The sequence below is a fragment of the Melozone crissalis genome, unplaced genomic scaffold (genome assembly GCF_028551555.1).
Source record: "Melozone crissalis strain CALT ecotype California unplaced genomic scaffold, PUWL_Pcris_2 ptg000013l_1, whole genome shotgun sequence".
Classification (NCBI taxonomy): domain Eukaryota; kingdom Metazoa; phylum Chordata; class Aves; order Passeriformes; family Passerellidae; genus Melozone; species Melozone crissalis.
In genome coordinates this window covers 4,994,885-5,016,951 of record NW_026535791.1, presented here as the reverse complement: position 1 = coordinate 5,016,951, position 22,067 = coordinate 4,994,885, and the positions used below count along the sequence as shown (strand labels likewise).

General features: G+C 38.1%; 1 protein-coding gene across 1 annotated transcript in view; it reads left to right on the top strand.

The window, feature by feature from the left end:
- Nucleotides 1–372: 372 nt before the first annotated feature.
- The window catches only part of SPATA13 (spermatogenesis associated 13), a 169,155-nt gene continuing 147,460 nt past the window's right edge, over nucleotides 373–22,067 (top strand). The window contains exon 1 of the mRNA XM_054271525.1: nucleotides 373–424. The gene's annotated coding sequence lies outside the window, so the exon portion shown is untranslated. The remainder of the gene's footprint in view (nucleotides 425–22,067) is intronic.

Here is a 22,067-nt window from a genome sequence, read left to right as displayed (position 1 = left end):
GGTATTTCTGCTTCTGCCTGAATGGGATGCTCAGTTTGAGAGACAGGTGGAGACTAAATGGGATTGAAGAGACTTAGGAGTGTTTAATATATTTCTACAGCTATTTGCCTGGCAAAGATGATGACGTTCAATTGCATGCTAATTCCTTTGCAAAGCCAATAAAAGAGCAGATTTTTTTCTTACAGAAACTGACTTAGAAGTATAGCAATGTAGACTGTTGTTGTGGATTTTGCTTTTCTTTTCTTTGTTTTTAAACTGATATCACATAAAACCTAAGTTACTGTGACCTTATTCTCCTCGACAGTTAAATGCAAGAGTAGATAATTTTAAGGTCAAGAGGTGAAGGATTATCAGGAGGGTGCCAAAACTCCTATTTGAGTGCATGACTTGATGAAGAATAGAGTGAAGCAGAGGATGGGCAGTGGTAAGTAGTATTTTCTGTACTAACAAAAGGAAGAATTTCCTTGGTGAAGTAAAAATGTCCTGAGAGATGACATTAGTTTGTGAATAATATGTGCTCTGTGTAACTAAGATTGGTTGAAACATAACTTGCCTTTGACTGTAAAGAATTTAGAGAAATGAGAAAAAAATTAGAATAAATTGATTTAGAGAAAATTTAAAGAATTAGCCACAAACTGGTCATATTTGAAGTTCAAGATAAAATTTTGACTTCTCTGAAACTGACTGAACAACTTATCTTTACCATAATGGAAACAAAGGATTTCAAATCTGTTTAAGAAAAGAATGTCATTTGCTTCTAGAATCAGTAGAGAGAACAAAAGAAAGAACAATTAAGAGATGAAATTTGTATCTTGTGCAATGATAAACAGAACAGGACAAATTAATCTTTGACTGAGGTTAAGAAATGTGATTAGACGGAATTTTGTTGAAATTCTGCTGCTTTGTCAAGGACGAGTTTTAGCAAACCCCTGAGGCAATAATAAAAATTACAACGTGCAGCTATTGCAGGCAGGGATTGAGGGTGCTCTTGCACAGATATGGTGTGCATAAATGAGAAGCCATAATGTTTCAGAAGTGACAGTAGGTAATGATTTTAATTTACTTTTGTCTCAATTAACTTATATTTTGTCATTCTACTTAATCAAACTGAGTTTTATTTAACTTCTGTCTTCTGACAACTGACCTGCTCTCTTTTCTCTCCCATTCCCACATAAAAACAGATGGCTTAATGCACAGAAGCTCATGGCCAGCAAAGCTGAATTAGCTTTGTCTATTAAATATTTTCAGAGAAAAGCAGATACTGCTTAGTATATCAAAGACAAAAAAATAATATGCTTTCTAAATAGGGAATTCAACAATAACTGCAGCCCTCTCATTATAACTGTGCATATGGTCACATATAAATCCACACTCTGTACCCAGCAACTGTGATGTCAATGCCTTGATTCCATTAAGAAAGATGAGAGATGATCAGGGTTGAAACAAATGAGGCAATTATGGTCTAAAATGCATTGTCTAGCAAATAACCACATGCTTGTCTGTAAGTTCTTCAAGACAAGCATTCTCTTTTTATTCCTGTGCAGCATCTAGCACAAGGGGATCTGTGCCGTGACTAAACCTCTAAACACTACTGCAGTAGAAATAATGATAAACCATACTGAGGAGGATTGTTGGTGTTTTGGAAAAGGCTATCAGTTAATTGTTCATCTAAATGTATTTTTAAAAATTCCCTTCTCTGTTCTCTGCAATTTTTTCAATAATGCCAAGGTAAGTTTGCAAAGGCTGCTTGTGAAACTGCTTGTAAGTGATCACTGAGAATAAGAGTGTTTCTTTAAATACACCCAAAATGCAAGCAGTTATTTGATGCTGGAAGCTGGACAGTTTGTTTGATTTAGTGCAGTGATTCATTAACATTGTCTTTGCAAGACTGGGGCATCTAATATCCAAAGCAATTTCAATATTTGAATAATTGCCTTTATTACTCTTGGTTTTGCTGGGTTTTGTTTTTTGGTTGGTTGTTTTTGTTTTTTTGTTTTTGTGTGTGTTTTTTTTTAATTTATGGTTCAAAATATTTGATGTTCAGCTCAAATTTAATAATTAGAAAATATAATGACTGATAGATTAGCTTTTGCAGCTATTCAGTCTGTAGACATTTCTCAGCCTGCCCAGCTGAAATCACTTTCAGCTAATTGAAGATTTTCCCATTCCATTTAGCTGTTAAACCCTGGCATATGGGCTATATGGATCTTCCTAGTCAAACTGATCCTCAGAGGAAACGAGCAGTGAAAATAATGTTGAAAGAAAAAGAAAATCAGGTTCAAATAAGGTGAAGACAATTCAATGCTCAAATTAGAAATGCTGGAACTATCCTCCACTTGTCAGAAGGGGAGAGTTTGATGGAAACAAAGAGGGAGCTTTCGCACACTACCCAGCAATGTGCTGGGAAGGAGCACTCCTCTGTGGAAAAGAGCAGCATAGCCACATCAGGATAGCTGATTAACTCTTGGATAACCATGTCTCTGTAATTGCCAAACTGCAGTTGGTTGTATGCTGCTACTCAACAGTTGCTGAAGTATTGCTTTGACAGCAATTAAACATGGTACTAATAATAGCCTGGAGTTCCTTTTGAGAGTGGTTTTGATGGGTTGTGGTTTTTTTTGGTTTTTTTTCCCATTCATTTAGAGAAGTTAGGGAAGTTGAAATCACATGACATCCCCTAGGAAGATCTCATATGTCAAATACATTGTTTCTGATCAAAGGAAATCCTGTACATCCAGCTTCTTAGCTACCTGGTATTGACTTAGACAAGGCTTCTTGTGAAAAGCAATACCCATTATACATTAGCAGAGCTTTCCTATTAAGTAATTAACCAAACTGCTCTCTTTTGGGGGGGAGAATGTTGGTATACCTTGCTTCAATAGAACTGCAAGAACTGCAGATTGAGTTCTGCTTTTGCTGCCTTTTATAGTAACTTTGTTGTGCTGTAGAGAACTTGTGCCTCATTGTTTTTCCCTGGAAACAGCAGTAATTTCCTCACTAATTTGAAATTAGTTTAGGTCTGGAGTGATGCTTTCAGTCTATCAGATCAGGAAATTTATCCCTCCTTAGGAGGAGAACTCCATGAGAACTTCAATGATTTTAGTGCTTCTTTGTTTCAGTGATGTTAATTTAAAAAAAAAAATAATTAAAAAGGCACAGTGGGAATTGTAAAAATTATTTCAGAGGCAACTGAAACCTGACTTTATTGGTCTTATTCTCGTATTTTCTCTACTCTATTTATGTGCCTTATTCAGGGATGACAGAACTGTGCTTTGAGTAGACACAGAGGCTGCAGGAAAGGAGGTTGCTTGCATTAGTGACCCTATTATTGGACTGAATTTCATTAGCCTGTATTGTGGATCCTGAATAGAACTGAATATATTTTCATATTTTTCTTATCTTATGGAGAAAATGTGTATCTTGGTGAAATACTAATTTTTAGTTTGCTTCATTTAAGACAAATTGCTATAAAGATGTTGAAATACTATTGGTGACGTACATGTGTCCTATTCATCAACTTCCCATTCAAGAATAAGATTTATTATGCCAGAGCTGGGTTGTTTTGAATGAAATCACACTTTAATTAAATAGTTTCTGCTAGTTCAAAGTAGAGATCCTGAGTGTACCATCTGTTACAATGTCTGTATATTAAAATTATACTCACTAATTACACTGTGCTGGTTGGGTGGGGGATGGCATCAGAACCAAATTAGATTTAATAAACTTGGAAAAAAAGGTACACATTTAACATAAAAAAAGCTTCAGTATAAGAAACTAGAAACTGGTATAAATAATACCAAAATTGTTTTTCCCCTATAAAAGGCTGGTTTTAGTATTGTCTAAAAGGTATCTTTTCATCAAGCTTGATAATACAAGTCCCCATGCATGACTGACAGTGTGGGATGTCTCCTGGCCTCTGTAGTGATCTGTGGTGAACAATTTAAGAATGAATATTCATAATGTTTTTGTTACCTTCTGGCATATTTTGTTACACTGTCCGTATGAATCCCAAAATTGTTAATCATCAGCTTGGGTTAATCATCAGCTGAAAGGGGTTTAATGATCTGAAAATTAATTAAGAGCTCTCTAGTCATGCATGTACTGTATGTTTTCACTGGATTTAATTTACTGATAGAAACAGGCCTATTATGATAATTACTGGATTCTGTAAGGAAAGCAGTCATAAACAACATTTTCCTGATGCAAAAGACTCATGAAATTATACTGCACTATGTAACTTCACAGCTCAAACTCAGGTAACTGTTTTGCTTGGAGAGAAAGAGAAGCATATGGTATATATTTGTCAGCAGATGTGCCAGTGACATGGTGATTTCATCAATAAAAATTTAGGCTGCTAGGAAAACAAGGTACCTCAAAGGGCAGATGGGAATGGATAATATCTGAGAGGAAATGGCTTTGAGAATTCAAGTGAAGTTTAAAATTTGAATTATTAGCCTTAGATACACAATAGGAAGAAAAGAAAGAAAAAAGCCTTACAGAAAGTTCCCTAGTTTCTTTGGTAAAATACACAGATAAAAGTCTTCAGTTCAGGGAAAGAAGACCGAGGAGTTGTGTCAGTGATGTTAGTGTGGTAGAAAGGAATCAACCCTGAGGCTGGGCTTGGGCTTCCCTTCCACTGTGAAGACAACTCAATGCTCAAGCAGCAGTACACCTCAGGAATCTGCTGTGCCAGAACAAGGTTGCATGGTTACTATTTGATTCCTCATATATCAGCTTTTAAAAAGTATCTCTTTGCTGTATTTTTTTTGTTAGTTTATTCTTCAGAGATGTAGTGAAATTCTATTGAGTTTTCTTTGTGATTTAAACTTTGATTCTGAAAACATGTGCACACACCTCCATATGCAGAGTTTATGAAGTAAATGATACTGGTAATATGTTGCTACTCCTTGTTGAACAGCTTTTAAAATATGGGATGCTTAGTAATGTCTAAAACCATTGTACTACTGGTAGGGAAATCTAGTATCAGTTCCAAGTCCTATAATTTGGAGCTTTCTGGTTGTTACAGATGTTTTCACCTTGGACTTTTCTCCTTTTTTTTTTTTTTCCCTTCTTAAGTCTTTCCATTCTGGGCAAATAGGTCCTTTTATTCTTTGGATGTTTAAATCCCTCTGCCACCTTCACCCAGTTATTTTATTTTGTTCCTGTAACTCCTTGTTTTCTCATCACTCTATGCTCAAATCCAGCTTTTCCCTGTTCTTCAATAGAAATGAGTTGTAAGAATACAGGAAAGTGTGTCCACACTTCTGTACAATCACAAAATCCTACGCCTGGGGCCAGACAATCCACCAACCCCGAATTTCATATCTATGTCTCCAAAAAAGAGCTACTAGAGATTCTTAATGAGACCTCTTGAGAAGACTGTAACATTTTCCATGGTCTCACTTTGAAAGAAAAGAAAAAAAAATGAACTGTTTTGATTAAAACTTCCCACCAAAAATTTCAGCTGAAGACAGGCCTCCTGCCTCAGCAGCTGACCAGCTGGCAAACACTGAAGCCCTGGAAAAGCCTCCCAGGATAGGCAGTATCACAGACATCAGTTCTAGCTGCCAGCCTCATTGCTCTTGCCTGTGGTAAAAGTGTTGTTTGTGCCACTGCAGCGGGTGCAGCCAAGTGGAGGAAACTTCTGTAGGGTAAAGGATGTTCATGTGAGAGCTCCTCTGGCCTTTGCTACTCGAATTGAAATGTCTCAGAGCAGTGTTAGTCAGACAACACTTAACTCCAAGCAGTGCTGGGAAGCATGCAGCCCTCTATGAGCAAAACTAATTTTATGGGTCATTATTTTGTTTTACAAAAGGCTAAGACAAAAAGAGGCATTTCTAGGCTCCTGATCTAGACAATTTGGAAATCTAATCTCTCTTAACCTGAACTCTCAGAACTATTAATTCGATCCAAACTGTGCCCCATAATTATGTTGGCTATTCCCTGTGGTGCTGCACTATCTGCAAAAGACACTGATCACGTGAGTGTAGCACTTTGAAGCAATTTTGACCTGTATTGAAAATTGTTGAAGCTTAACTAATTATCTAGCAAAAATTCAAAAGGCGAAAGCTCCTCCTCCAACTCTACATTCCTTTCCTTCCTAGTGAAATCATGAGTGCTTGAATCAGTGGAAGTTTTGTTACTGGTTTCTGCAAATGCAGAGAGTAATTATGAGTTTTTACTGCCTTCTACCTCTTTTCATTTGGCTGGAAAATTATATTTTGCAGTAATCATTTGATAAGGCAATGACAACTTCAGTTTCCATTTCCCTTCAGGTGCCATGAGACGTTCTTCTGTGTAAATATTACGTATCTTGGCATTTGTGGGGTAGATGTTGATGCCTTTCCTGAATTTCAAAGCAGGAGGAGAAACTTAAGGGTGGCTTTTTTCTTCTGATTGCAGAGAAGGTGAAAGTCAGGTGACATTTTCACTCACTGTCTTAGAGTCTAACATTGCAATGTTTTTCTTTCTTACACTCTCATGCATTATATAAAAGTAATTTAGAAATTGCCAAGTGGACAAAAACAATTGCACTGGAGATTTTTCTTGCAAATAAAATTGTGATAATTTTCTTTGAATTCTCCTGGTTTATCTTGGGCAGTGACTACACAGTACACTAACTAGAGACAAATGGAAGATTTTTTTCCCCATAAGTAATTGAAAAACAAATTATTATTTTCATTTGCCTCGAGACAACTCCTTTGGTCTCAACTGTTTATATAGATAGGAAGATTTAAACCTTTGGGGCAGATCATAAACAATTTAGAGATTGTGTGTTCAGCTGTGTTTTTTACCTTTTGAATCTGTATTGAAAATTCAGGGAAAAAAGTTGTATTGTTTTAGTGCTGAAGTTTCAAAAACAAGTAACTGAAAGATATTTTGTCAGTTTATTACAGAGATAGAAGCAGATTTATAAGTAATCTTAATTAAAAGTACTTTTAGAAAAAAATTCTTTTATAAATATTTTTAAAGGGGGATAAAAAGAGGGAAATTCAGAGAAATAAGGTTCATTCTTACCTGACTAAAATCTGATTGTCCTTTCCTCAAGGATTTTAAACCTAACACAGACTAATATGTGCTGATAGAAGCACATGTTGTGAAAGAAAACAAAGACACATGCACTAATCATTCCAAACCATCAAGTTTATACCTGAGCAGTACAACACATTTTGTTTGCCCCCCTGCTGCTCCAGAAGAATTTTCAGTGCCATGAGCCCCACTGAGTGGTGCTAGTTCATGCACACACTTCTGGATTGCATTTATGCACTTAATTTTTGTATAATCCTCAGGTGTTGCCCTGAATGGAGGTTTTGTATCACCTACAGCTGCTATATTGCACACCACAGAGGTGTGCTCCAGCACTAGAGGTTTCTCATCCAGTCTCTAGCATCCTGGCTAATTTGAAACACAAAACTGGCATGCAATAATGGGCTTAAGATACACTAATTTACACTTGGTTGAACAAAATTCATTTAGATAAATACATACCTTATTCAAAGCTTTTGGTTTCTAAACATTTTATACTAAATACTATTTTGGCACATTTTCTGCTCATTGTCATGCTTCATACAGGCACAGGGATGAGAGAGGAGTGTTGAGCTCCTCTCCAGAGCCAGCACACCACTGGCACAGAGGGTCAGGGTGATAGGGGTGGGAGCAGGGAGCCAGCTGCCTGCTGTTCCCACTCCTTCAAAGCTGGGAGCTGCATCCTCCCTACCCTGACCTCAGGAAGGGACCTGACAGATCTCCAGGGTGGGAGGCTTGGGTAAAAGGCAGCACATTCCTCATCCTTCTCCAGGGAGGAGCTGGGCATGCTGTGTCATAGGACATTCGGGAAAACTGCTTGTCTTTTAGAAGCTGGATCTAGCTATATGTTAGCTTGGAAAATATGCCTAGTGCTGCAAAGCACTTGGTGATTTATTTAACACATTATTGGTGGGGGACTGCCTGCTCAGCTTGTTACATAAGTGTTCTCTTGCATGCAGAGCCCATGGGGGTCAATCGAGGTCATGGGAGCAGTTTGATGTGAGTGGATGTGACCGGAGTTCATTTGTTGCTGCCCCCTCTTGCCCACTCCGCAACGAGGCAAAGCAGATCATGCTTGCAAAAGAAAGATCCATTGCAGGAATGGGAGCATGCAGCATTACCTAGACACTCCACACCTGTTGTTAATGAAGAAACCCACAGGGCATAATGTGGAGTGTCACAATCACTTGCCTCTAGGAATTTTGATTTTATAAAAAAGAATGTACTAAGAAGGGCAGTGGTGCTCTTTCCACAGCCCATGCACCTTGTGCACCACAGACAAATACAAGTTGGTACATTTTAAATGGCATCTTTTAAGCTTGTTAGCACTTTTCTATCTCCCTTCTTGTGACTAAAATACTTTTCATATCAGAAAAGCTCACAAGAGTGTTAAATTCAACTTCTTTAAAGTCTAATAAAGCAAGTGCATGCTTGCTTGGTTCTAGTGCCTGTCAGATCAGCTTCAGAATTACTGTGGAAATAGATTAGTACTGCTACAGTAACTCTAATTCTTTCAGCTCATTGGCAGGTTATAAGGTATGCTGAGTATAAAAAAAAATTACCTCCTCACTGCAATAAGAGATCTGAACCCAAGATCATTAGATAATATTATGTACAGGACGACATCCCATCTTACTGTTAGCCAACACTCCCTTGGAAGATGACTATGCCTTGCAACAGATCTTCCCATCAGCTCTCTTCCCAGCCCTGGATGTATGGATCTGTCCCAGGACATGATGATATACCTTATCCAGAGTGCCAAATTAAGATTGTATAAATTAAATGAAACAAGAAATAAGCAGCAGAATCAATTCAAATAGCTAAATGATAAAAAAGCCCCAGAAATCTTCAGTGAAACGTATGGAAATATATATATAAGAAAAGACAGTTTGATCTCTCAAACTTAGGTGAGGTATGAAAAATGCCTTGAGAAATTAGCAGGGGAACTAAAATTCACAACTTTAGTCTATAGTAAAACTCATGGACTCAGTAGAAAAACTGATCCAATATCCTCTTCTAAGAACTCACTGTTCTGTAAGCAGTAATTACTGATTTCTGTTCCCACAGAGCATAAAATATCATTGCTGTGTTTCTGCTAAAGTTCTCTTCGGTTCCCTTGCTACCAACTGTAGCAATTCAATTACACTAAAGTCAGTGCAATGATTCGTGGTCTTGGTTTTGCTTGGAGATTTAGAACTGACAAAAGCTTTATGTGCTTGAGAGTTTCTAAGTTTTTTTCAGCTTTGGCAATCAGTTGCATTTATACACAGTCTCGTTTATATCCTCGGACCATTGCAAACTACAAGAAGGTTGCATTACGAATACAAAGCATCATTGGTTCAAAAAAATGGTGTATGCCAACTGAAATTACTGAGACCACACTTTTGCTTTCTGAGTCTTGTTTCAGTGGCTTTATTTTTTCTTAAACACCAGAAAGTAGCTTGCGTGTAGACCTGATATGGCAGCTGGGAGGTTGCAGTGCAGAGAGCAAGTTTGTCTCGTGGTGAATTAGCCTTAATTATTCAAACTCATGAGTGACTTGATAGAAACCAACCATTGCTTTCTCTCTTCCTCCTTCTGCCCTCCCTTGGCTTTGTTGGTTCCATTGTTTATTGGTGTCTGTTTCAATCCAGTCTGCCTGTGACTGGCACAGATAAGCTGGGCTGCTGGGTCACAGGCAGGGAGCCATAGATAGGGAGTGAAGAACAGCTCTGCTATTGTCCCTTTACTAGAAATTAACTATAGTGACACAAAAGAATAAAAACTGTTCATCAGTTTTAATGTTCAGTGATCTATGTGATAGCTTTAACCTAAAGAAGATTCAGCAATTAGAGTGAAATTATAATTTCTGATTAAGATCTTCTGTATTTATAATTCTAAACCATATGTAAGGTTTGTATAGTCCTTAATGGTAATGTGGTGTTAATGTCAAAATTATTAAAACTGCAAAAATAAAGTGGCAGACTAGCTAAGATCCTATACTGTACTCAGTGAGACTTTCCCTGAACTGCAGAAGCTGTATTTAGATGTATCAGATGATTTTCATGCCTTCTTCATTAAAGCTCCAAGGCATAATCAATGTTCTTAAGTTATTTTCCTAATTTTCACTATGTGGGATAAAAATCAACGTTAATTAGCATAGTGCTGAGTTAAGGCCTGGAGATAAAAATCCTGCTATGGTTCTTTAGTTAGCACAAGTGTAAATTTAGCCGAGAGGTGCTGTTCATAACTTGGGGTTTATTGGTCTGATGGCAACATCTGTACCAGTGAATGGAATGGGACAAGGCTCTCTGTCTGCAGGGCAGCTGGTGAGACTCAGCTTGCATTCCTGCAACTAAGCTCTCCAGCCCCCCTCCCAAGCCTGGACATCTTCATCCACAGTGCTTATCAGGCATTATTCCTCTGCTGTCTCCACTTGGTGTGCTGAAAGTGGGAGCTGGCTTTGACCAAAATCAGGCCCCTTCACTTTCTGGTACTGTGCATGCTGTGCAGTTTTGAAGGTGCTTCAGTCAGAGAGTTAAAATGTAAGCTTCTTGCAAAGGAGAGGAGGGAGAAGAAAGCAATAAAAGTAAATATTTTAGATTATTTTCAGAATGTGGAAAATACTATTCTGTTAATGCATTCATCTAGACTAATAATAAATGCCATCTTTTAAATTTATTATCAGATACAGCAAAGCAAATGTCAGAGTAGTGAACATCCACACACTATCAAATATTTTTCACTCAGACATAGTTAAATTCTTGATGGCTTTTTTGAGTTAGAAGTAAGAGAATAGGTAATGTCATTGTTTTGCAAAAATGCACTTAAATGGGCCATTGTTTTTTTCATTCATTTTTTAAAAAGCACCCAAAATCCCCAACTCATCCAGCATAAATGGATAGTTTTAAATAGTAGAATTAATGACCTAAACTCGCACAATGAAGATATCATTATTATAAATGGCCTAGAAAATATGTCTTTATTTGTTGAGAACCTGACATAAAACAAATTGTATCTTAGATACAAACTAGAACACAATTTCTGAAACTTCAGGTGTGTGACATTTGCCTAATCCATGATGAAAATGGCAGTAACTGATCTCGGCAATATCGTTTTACCCATTGTGTGCTGGCTCCAGCATTCTAATATGGGACCTATTCAGGCACTCATGCTTACAGATTGTATCTCATTCATTTTCAAGCCTCCTATTCTTCAGGAAAACGTTCTTAAAATGTGAAATAATCTCTCAGGATAAGTAATAAGTAATCTGATTTTTTGGGTCTTCTAAAGCAATCCTTGGCAAAGAGAAAAATCAGTCACTAGCAGCAGATGGGATGATATGTCTAATATATCCCTGCTTTCTCTTTTTTCTGCTATTAAGTTGTATGTAGACCTCTTGAATATACAGTTTTCCATATAAAAAGCTGCTATTAAGGCCATGAAGAGATTTTCAGGGATTAGCAAGTGCTGCCTGCAACTTCCTGCATTATTTAATACACTGTCCCTATTGCAGTACATTGACTAGTTTCTTTTGTGTCTTTCCAGAGTTTCTCCATTAAAGCCTTCAGTACTCCCAGCTTGGTAAGAAGAATCATTTTTTTTCCCATGATACTTATCCTGTTGATTTTAACAGAAACACATTTTTACTGAGCTTGCAGGTATGCAGAATGTGTCTCAAGAGCAGTGAATTTGCTCAGTCTTGGCATCTTCATTCTTAAGAGCCTTTTCAAAATGTAAATTAGAGACCAAGCCTAAAGAATCAGAAATTTTAGAGCACATGCTAATTGCAGAAATGTGAGATGGTTGCTCTGAATGGTAGGTTGTCAGTCAGGCTTGCATTAATGTGAGCTCTGAAGATTTGTATTGCTAGCTTAGAGTAACTCAAGAGGAAGCACAAATCTTTTCTCTCACAGGGATGGCAGAACTAACTCTCGACTCTATCCACTTCCTCCTGAAGCTCTTTTAATTACTGTGATCTTGTTGGCATAATTCAACAACTTTAAAAATTAATTTGATGCAGATCAGTTAGAAACTGAAATGGTGTTTCTCACACTGCAAAATTACAGCATTACACAGAGATCTAAATTACTGGGAAGATACTGGGTAATCCAAGGCTTTTGAGGCTTTTTCAGATTACAGGATTTTTGAATCAATAAATTCTCATATAAGCAAATTGACAACCTAACCAATACCTCAAAATCCTGCAGCTAGTGCTTGCTTTTTAAGCTGTAGGGTTATAACTAAATATATTTCTATGGAGGTGCAGGGGATGTTTCCTGAGCAAGTAATAACTCTTCAGTTAAAGAAAGTTTATATTTTAGATAGATTAAATATGTTCAGAGCCTTGCATTTTAAACAGTAATTTTTTGGAGTTCACTTGAAGGGAAGCTGTGGTGTGATAGAAGAGTAAATGAATTGAGAGATGTGGTGCTGTATTCAATGCCTCCAACAGGCACGGAAATCACTCGGCAGAGGTCTTTGTATTTCTGTCCTACAGTGAGGTCCAAGAAACCCAGGATGTCGTGTCTTTACAGCAACAGGAGTGTCTGAAGGATTCTTTGTCTGTCCTGCAGGTGGAAGCAGCAGGAACTGTGATGCTGCAGGGCTGGCTTTTGCTTAGGCAGTTCAGCATTCTCACAGACCAGTTCACATGCCAAATTCACAGCTTTGCTTGCAAGTTTTCAAGGCTGATTTGTTGGTCTTGAATATATTGCTTTATTATCATGACAAGGAGGTTTCAAGAACTGTGTATTGACATAAGGACAAACAGGGTATTCTTACCAGCTGATGGCAGAGTGGAGAGTTGTAGTGCAGCTGGTTTGCCTTTGCAAAGAAATAGAGGTGTGAAAATTCCTGGGAAAGTTACAATAGTGGGCAACAGCAGGAGAAATTCCCGGCCTGATTCAGAGCAGGCTACAGGCTGCCAAAATGCTCTCAACATTCTTACCATGCTCCTTGAAGAATTACAAAACCAAGAACAAGATAGATCAGTCTGATTTAAATCATTCAGGGAATGGCTTAAGCAGGTTTGGGAATTCTGCTCTCTGTCTCTGTAGGATTATAATAAACCTTTCTATCAAATTTCTTTCTTAAGCTTGCCTCTTGTAATGAAGACAAAGAACACAGTGGTTGGAAGAACAATACAGACATCATATGTCTGTACTGATGACTTAAACAAGCTCTGGGAAACAACAGTACAAAACGTCTGCTGGTGGAGGGAAGAAGGGCATGTCTCTCACATCCAGCAGATGTACTAAATAGTTTCACTGCCTTGTACCAGGAATGTCTTCACAGAGTTAGGTTCTGTGACAGGAATTCTTTCACCAGCTCAGTGACTTTCTTTGTGCAAGTCTGCAGAGTGAGGTCTTCCAAAACTAATTTGGCCCAACTGTAAGCCATATGAGTTTTGTCTTTATTGTATCTTGCCCTGCCTGAAACTTCTAAGCCCCAGCATGTGATTTTACTTCATCGTAGCAGAGGTACATGTGAGATTTTGTGCCCTGGAGTGAGAGCTGGGAAAGGTACTGATGTATGTGGAATTGCACAGTACAGGAGAGAGATCTAGAGATAACTGCTATGCACAGCTGGTGAGAGCAAATGTAACAGCAGCAGAGAGTATCAGAGGATCTTTAATGTTGAGAGTGTATTTATGTTTGTGCCTTGTGAGACTGTCACTGCCAGCTGAGCTGCACAGTGGGGATGAAAATAGCACATGTATCCATGTTTGGTGCAGCTGTATTTAGGACATCATCTTTAAGTCAAACCCTGTCTTCTTGTCTCTAGTAAGAGTAATTATGCAACCACTGCAGGAATGGCAAGAGGCACAAGACAGGAAATGTTTCTGATGAGGATAAAAAGTGAATTGAGCTGGCAGAGAGGAGTTTTTCTGGCTTATAAGAAAAGTGAAGATGAGATCCTTCCAACATCATGCTGATGCTGAAAAATGTGTGCAGGAAAGAAAAATGAGAAGATGGAAGAAACAGGCAGAAAAACAGGGAGAAGGATGAGACACAAGGCAAATTAGCTGGGGGTGTAAATGAGGCCTGGAGAGATGACCCAGTATACATTAGCAAAGAACAGCATGGAAAGGGTGAAGCAGAATGGAAGAAAATTTGGGTCAGACTGGGCCGAGAAATGAGTAGGAAATTAAAAATAAGATTTAACATGGTTTGCATGTTGCTCTGTTTATCCAAATATCTGGGCAGTGAACTCTTTGACAACAGTCACTATCTTATTACACAGCAATAAAGGCTTTCCCACCTACACATTTCCTATCTGTTGCTAACACAGAGGACACTGTGCACGCCTTTGACCAAAAGCCACAGCAGCTCTTGCAGATAATCACCTCAATTCTCCATTTCCAGGTATCGATTATCTGGTAAGGACAGTCAAGTTGAAACTATAATGACTGGATTTTCATTCCCAGTCTTTGTAGTTTTGGAGGGTGGTTCAGGCTACTCCAGGCACTTTAGCATTTTCAGCAAAGGGGTTCTACACTAGGGATGGGCAATAATTTGCTACCAGGATCTTTTATACTTGTATCCTATCTCAGAATTTGTAGTAGTTTGGGGACTGATGCAACCACTCAGGTTCTTTTATTCAGCCTGTAAGTAGCAAAGACAACTTTCTTTTGCTGATCAAATTGTTCCCAGGGACATCTGGAAAACCATGAGACAGATTTCTTCTCTGTAAATAATTTAGGCAGATCATCATTTACCTGATGACATATGTGTGTGGTATATTTTTAGTGGTACATTTTTATCCATGTACTAACTATGCACCCGAACTCTAATATGTTTTCTAGTCTGTTGCCCTTATCATACTTACACTTTAATGGATGAGATAAGCCACACTAAAGGTATCTTGTGTAAACTTCTGGTAGTTCTTTGATGACCTGCAGACATCTTGATCATTAGTCCATTACTTATCTGCTTATCAATTAACAATCCCAAGCCATTCAGTTGAACAGTTTTGGCAATTCTATATACAAGCTTCTTGTGCCTAGTGCCTACTTTAACACTTTTGTAATAAACAATTGTATACCCCAGACTTGGTCCTTGAGCTGGAACAAACCATAGTCATATCTCAGGGGTCAGTGCCTGATAATACTTAATACATTTAAAATGTTATCAGGTTTTAGGAAATTACATACTTTTTTTTTTATTTCTTTTAAAAGGAATTTAGAATTCCTAATGGTTTTTTGACTGAAATTTTTTTCCAGAGACCCTTTTCTACCACTGACAGTGGAAAAAGTGATAGAACAAACAGGATAAAAACCTTTTCCAAAGTTATAGAAATAACTTGTTCAAATAAGAGTTAACATTTCTGTTGATTATAGTTCAGCTGATATGAAATAAATGTGCTTTGACATATTAATTCTCCATAGGGTCACAGTCATCTTTCTAACATATATACTGTCATTTACTTAATTCTGCTGGTAATGACATTATTAACCTTCTAAGAACATTACACCAGATGTCTGGTTACAGAATAGAGATGTTTTGACACACAGGCTCCCTCTTGCACATGCTATGCAGGGAAGGAATAACACCTTGCAGGCAAGGAACTCAGCTGAGCGGTGGAAGGTGTCTGGATTCCCCTCTATAGCTGCTACAAACTTCCTCTATGGCCACAGGCAAGTCAGTCTGTCAAAAAGCACAAGTCTACACCCCACCAAATCCTTTTTTCTCACTGGGTCTCTCTCCCTTCAGCAATATGACAGCATGGCTCATGGGCCTACTTTTGGATATACATGAACAGGAGACTTTCTGCTCAGTCTGTTGAAGCTCATGGCCTTGAGTTAAACATCATAGCATGACAGCAGAAAGGCATACCACAAGAAAGAATCCTAACCTCTAAAAAAGTTTCAGAAAGAAGTGGGAGGGAAACACAAAGTTGCAAAATGGCTTATTTTAGCTCCTCTACCAGGTCAGCAGTAGGGAGAGGAACAGAACCATAGTCTGATGTGTGTTGTTACTGAGCTCACTTTAACAGCTTCCCAGTTAACATATGGCTTGTTTCCTCTCATTTGAATTGTCATACATGTTTGTTTTTTATATAGATAACTGGTTTTTTATGATCTTCTTAAACAGAATTATATTTTTTGCCCCTGCACTCTGGTGTTCCTTTGGTGGACAGACAAGTAAATTCAGTATAGGAGAAAAGTGCTGCAGTGGATTTATAGTGGGAAATCAGACTTCATAAATATAGCATGGCACTGGAGTCAATGACTGCATGAAAAAGAATGGTTTGATTAGTTAAACATACTTTTCCAAAAGTCACTTGATATTTTCCTTTCCTACCAGAAGCTCTTTAAGGACCAAAGTGGTTAAATAACTGATTAAGGAATTAAAGAGTTATGAATAAATGGTCAGTTTTCATGACAGAGAGGTAAGTATAATCTGGATTCATTACCTGATGGATCAGACAATAATTATGTCATTGACACCAATTAAACATCTTTCAATAACAAATTAAAAGGAGTAGGGTGTCCCAGTGGGGGCAACAAAACCCAGCGGTCTCAGGCTTGGCCACTGCTCTTGAAATAGTTTGGGATAATCAGGAGAGAGCAAATAACCTCTCACCTTGCTGAAGAAATGGCCCACTGAATGTCCCTTTAGCTCCAGACCTCTGTGTCATTACATGTGCATCAAGATAGAGAAGTGTCTCTATGAGAAAAATGCATTCAACTCATTTTTCTCTTTAGGCTGGAAATGAATAAACAGAGTGAGGGAGTGACAGTAATGTATGGAGTTACGAATGTCATGTGGACGTGGAATAGACAAACATGATTTAGTGTCCAATGAAATTACAGACAAGAAAATATTCAAGGCTGAGTACTTTATTATTCAGTCCTGTAATTCAATTACAGAACTCGTTACTACACAGATGCTGTAGCACCCACAAATGTCAATGGCATTATGAAATAGACAAAGTCAGAAGGTCCATCCAGTATTGCCAAATACAAAGACACTTTGGCTTTGGAATGTGTGAAAAAACTATGGTAAACTTGCCCACATCTTTACTTTTTCCAAAGTGTCCAGCAAAGGCTATCCTAAAAATCTAAAGGCTGGCTTGGCAGATCTTTGGTTTGAACTCCAGTGTCTGTTTCTGTATTCTTACAGTTACTGCAGACCCAGGCCTTTGGTATTCTGGTCAGTTTTAGTTTTATGTGTTTATTCACTGAAAGGTGCTGGAGACAGAGATTTCTCTTGCTGTGTGGATGTACAGTCTCTAATGGAGAGGGATGGGTCCCTAATTGTTCCCCAGGGCTTCATGTGCTACTTTCATGCACATTATAATTAAAAGTTAGGTAAGAGCCAATTGAAAATGTGCACAGTAAACAGAGAATCTAGTTTGACATGCTCATCCCTCAGCTAAAGCTCTGCAGTTATTTACATGGGATCCGGACACACTTTTTCCTTCCTCTAACTCTTCCACTTTCACAAGACTCTCACTTGGAGCTGCACAGTTCTATGTCCATAAAGTACGTCCTAACTAGCACAAGGCACTCTGCCTGCAAGATTTTTCCTTCAAAACCTCCCTCTCATGTCTTCCAGTGTCCCAAAGATCCAATGTGCCATTGAGGAAGGGAGAAGATACACCCTGGCACAGAACCATTCCCTGGCTCTCCCAGAAATGGCTTCTCTGTCTTTTTCTTTCTAGTGCCCCTGTCCAGGAACATTCCTGCTGATGGTATAATGTGAAGCACCCTTTGTACTGAATAACAGCTCATGCTGAAACATTCAGAAGAGTTTGAATCACTTGGTAGTAGAGTACCAGGAGCCAACTCCAAACCAATTTTCCCCCAGCATTCTGAGTAGGCTCTAGACCAAATATCAAGCTAAAAAATAATCCCTTTTTAATGTGTGAGATTAGGTTTCCTTTTGTAACTCAGTGATGGTACCGATCAGGCCATTTTCTAAAATTCACACTGATATCAATGAAAGCTGTTGACTACAAAGATATATCGATAACAAATATTGATTTTATTGTTTAGAATCTGATTTTTGGGTTTTCTTTTTGTCATTAATACTGTTTTTTACTATGTATTTGAGCAAAAATAGATTGGTTTCACTTTAGTTTATACTGTATTGACTTTGAATAAAATCTGAATTGTAATGAAATTGTATTAGAAACATATGTGTTGTGGTAATAAAGTTCATTTAAACACATCTTATTATTTTTATAAAATCTTGGATTTTGCCAAGTATCAAATTTAGTGAAAGAGTGGGCAGATGGTAACTCAGTTATATTTTTTAATAACATTGGTTTAACTTGAAGCTCTGCATGGTGCTTCACTTAAGCAGACTCAAAGGCAACAGAGGTCTACCTGAGTGGAGTTATCCAGAGTACCATGCTGGTGGTAGGATGTGAAAGGTCTTCTCTGACAGCAACCATGAATTTCTCGCCAGATAAGTCTTAAAAGGACCATCAGATAGGAAATACATTGTAGCACCCTGCCAGTGAATTTTGTTAATTAAGAACAATGCATCGTTTAGACCCAAGGCTGGGAGTGCTGCTTTTAACTCCCAAGACCATGTCTTGTTTGTACAGCTGGGGAATGACGCAATGTTAGGGAGGCTGCCTAGCACAGAACGCATTCCTTGCAAATGCTCTCTGGCTGTTACACTTTAAGAGGTGAGCTTAGAAGAAGGTAGTATCTATCTTAACACTGGACATTCTGAAGGGGAAAAGAAAACAATGAAAAGCTCTTGAGCATCTCAAAGTCTGTTGATCAGAGACTTTTCAATGCATTTTTCCCTCTTGAAGGTGGTGTCCTTGAGCCTGACCACATGCATACTCCTATTGCTTAAGCAAGGTTTGGGTCAAATCCCTGTCTTTAAAGTTGATCATTGGTTCAAAATTAGAACGACTGGCTCCAAGATGTGCCTTCATTAAGGACTTCTCTTAAACTTGCTGAGCCAGTAGCCCAGAATTGTGACTCCTGCCACTTTGCATTCTATCACCTTTCTTCGAGTTTCCTTGGTTACCATATGGAAGAAAATTTGCAGCAATTTTGTGGTGGAATGGGAGAAAAGGAGGATTTCCTAGAAACCTTGTCTCCTTTACAGCAGTTATGAAGAATATATTTGGCATGACATATTTCTTGAATCATAAATTCAATGTCTGTTTTACTTATGGCATAACTTCTAGCTGTTGCTGGTACATATGATTTATTCAATGAATCGTGCATTGATCCTGCATTACTGTGAGCTGACTGTAATGAAGCATTTTCTTTCACACCACCAGAAGGAGCTATTGAATTCAAAAAGCCTTTCCCTCAAAGCAGGAACTCCTAGCACAGCAGAGCAACCAATAGAATAATAGAGCAAACACACTGTCCTCCTTGGAAGTCAAGCCAAAGAGCAGATTCTCATTTGGGATCTGCATCTTTTTCTGATTCACTGTGTTGCAGAATCAAAACTGATTTTACAGGGTTTAAGATCCAAAGAGATGGGAAATCTCTTGAGGCAGGTTTACCCATACATTTTTCCACAGAGAGTATAGAACCTGTCATTTTCCATTAGGTTGCAGCTCCAAAACATTAGACTAACAGACCTGAGAAATACCTGAGAGCTAATGGCAATGTCCATAAGGATAAATGAAACCTGAAGTTAACTTATCCATACTGACTGGCAATCAAAATGCATTGGCCATGTGTTGAGTGTTTTCTGAGGTGATATGAAGATGTGCAATTTTTTACTGTGTCATGATCAGATTGATAAAATGAGGCATGACATTTATAGCCTACCTTCTATGAGTTTGCTCTTCATATTAGACCAAAACCCTGTACACTAGCAGAACATATTAGACCAAAACCCTGTACACTGCTTTGGCCTATCTTCCATTTACACCTCTTTTTGTCTGACAGCAGCCTGAAAATCTGTGATGATTGTTTGAAGGTGTTGCATTCTGTGTGAGTAGCTTTGAATGAGTGTTTAAATTAATGTTTAATTAATTCTTAATTAATAAAGTACCATTTGTCACAAAGTTTCAAATTGGAACGTGCTATACAATTTGCTAAGTCAGTGTTTCCAGCATATTAAAAAAATACTTTTTTAAAACATGTGTATTATGCATGTCTTTGAATTGACACACAGTGAAAATGTGTCTGAGAAATAACTTTCTAAATACCTTCAGGCAGTTGTTTAGGCTGATTGATCTCAGCACTGGCTTTTCTCTATGTTGGATTTCTTACTTTATAGTGCAGCTGTTCTCATGACACTCTGCTAGTACTCAGGCATAAGCTTCGGTGTGTATGTACAATAAATCATTGCTCTGGGAAGCTTATAGTGCAAATGGTAACTAGATATGAAAATATATATAAAATAAAGTAACAGGAGAGCAAGGAGCAGGGAGGAACTGAAGGATAGTGGTGTGGAAAGGAAGAAAAGGTCTATTGACTGGGCATATATGTTGCGAGTCTCATATTTTGGGCTTGCTCTTTGTTTTTTATACCATGACAATGTCCAGTGGCCCTTTTCAGAAGTGATGATCTGGGGCTAGATATTTTGCTGTGCTAAGGTGGAAATTGAAGGTGCCTGACATTTAATCTGTGTGATTGAGATCTAGGAAAAGATGGTTGGAAAATTATTACAAAAATAGGTCCCATAGTAATGAATTACATGTCAAAAACTCTTTATAAATTTATAAATACTTATGCTTTTTCTTTGTAACAGTGTCTCACAAAGATTTCTTCTTCCAAAAACCAGTTCAACATGCCCTGTGTTCTTTTTCTTGGGAAGTGGGAACTAGTTAGATGTGGCTATGCATCTGGTATGACCTTATACCCTGACTATTGACAATTTTCTGGAATTATGGGGCTGTTGCTTTGATTAAAACCAGAAACAGCCACCAGTCTGTGGTCAGCAGCACAGTGGGCCCCAAGATCATGTCAGCCAAAAAAACACATGTAGTTATGCTATGGATTTTCATCCCCAGAGCTCTGTCATTGTGGCACAAACTACCAGAGGACCTGTCTCAACCTGAGCCTGACTTTCTGCAGCAACTATATAACATAGGAACAGCAGCATCATTAGCACACAGAAAACAGTTTCCAGTCTTGGAAACTCTATCATTTCTCACAAAGAAAACTTTCTCCATTAGATTCTCCATAAACATGCATCTTAAAGAAAAGAAAAATAACTTTTACTAAATTGGAAAGATAGAAAGAAGATACTTCATGTTATTTTGCCTCTCCTACATCAACTGGCGCTTGAATAGTCCTAAAAGAACCTAAATAGACAAGTAAATTAAAGCAGACAGTAAGAAATGAGTTGTGGAAAGAAACACCTTTCACTGTGCCTGCATCTCTTTAGAAACACACAAATATGTTACTATCAGTATATTATTTACAGGGAGATTGATCTTATTTTATCTAAATGAAAATAACAAAGCTTCCCTATGGCCTAATCACAGGAAACAGATGACCTCTGTCTGTCCAGTTAAACCTGGCTGAAGTGGCAGCATATATTGTTCTGCCCTTTAAAAATGTGCATCAGATCTATATGCCTTTGTATGCCCTTATGAAAATCTACTTTTCTATCCAATTCAGGTTGAAGATAATTGGACGCTGGCTGTTTGGTTTGTTGAACTTCTTGGAAAAGATCCTGGTACTGGGAGTTGAGCTATGGGGTTCCTTAGTTAGGATTTCTAATAATGATTTTGTGCTGTGGCTTTTGTCCCCTGTAAACTCTGTGGGCTTAATTTTTGCCAGTGCAGGCACTAATGTACAGGAATCCAGCCATATGCTCTCATCTACAGGTTTGGAGCATTCCTTGCCTCTTGCACAGTGCTTGGCTTTTTCTGGCCACAGAACTTAGATTATTGGAATAAATGAATTTTTACCCAGTCAGATTGTGAATACACTTATGACTCCCCTTGGTGAGTCTAATCTGTCCAATGTCAGTGCAACTTTTGGATGAGTAGGTATTTGTTGGCAAGAAGAAAGGGTTTAAAGTTTGGCCTCTTTCCAATATTGCAAAATGGTGACTCACAGCACAGTTACTGACTAGTAGAAGGAAGCACATTCAGGACATTTTGGTGGCCTCCTCATT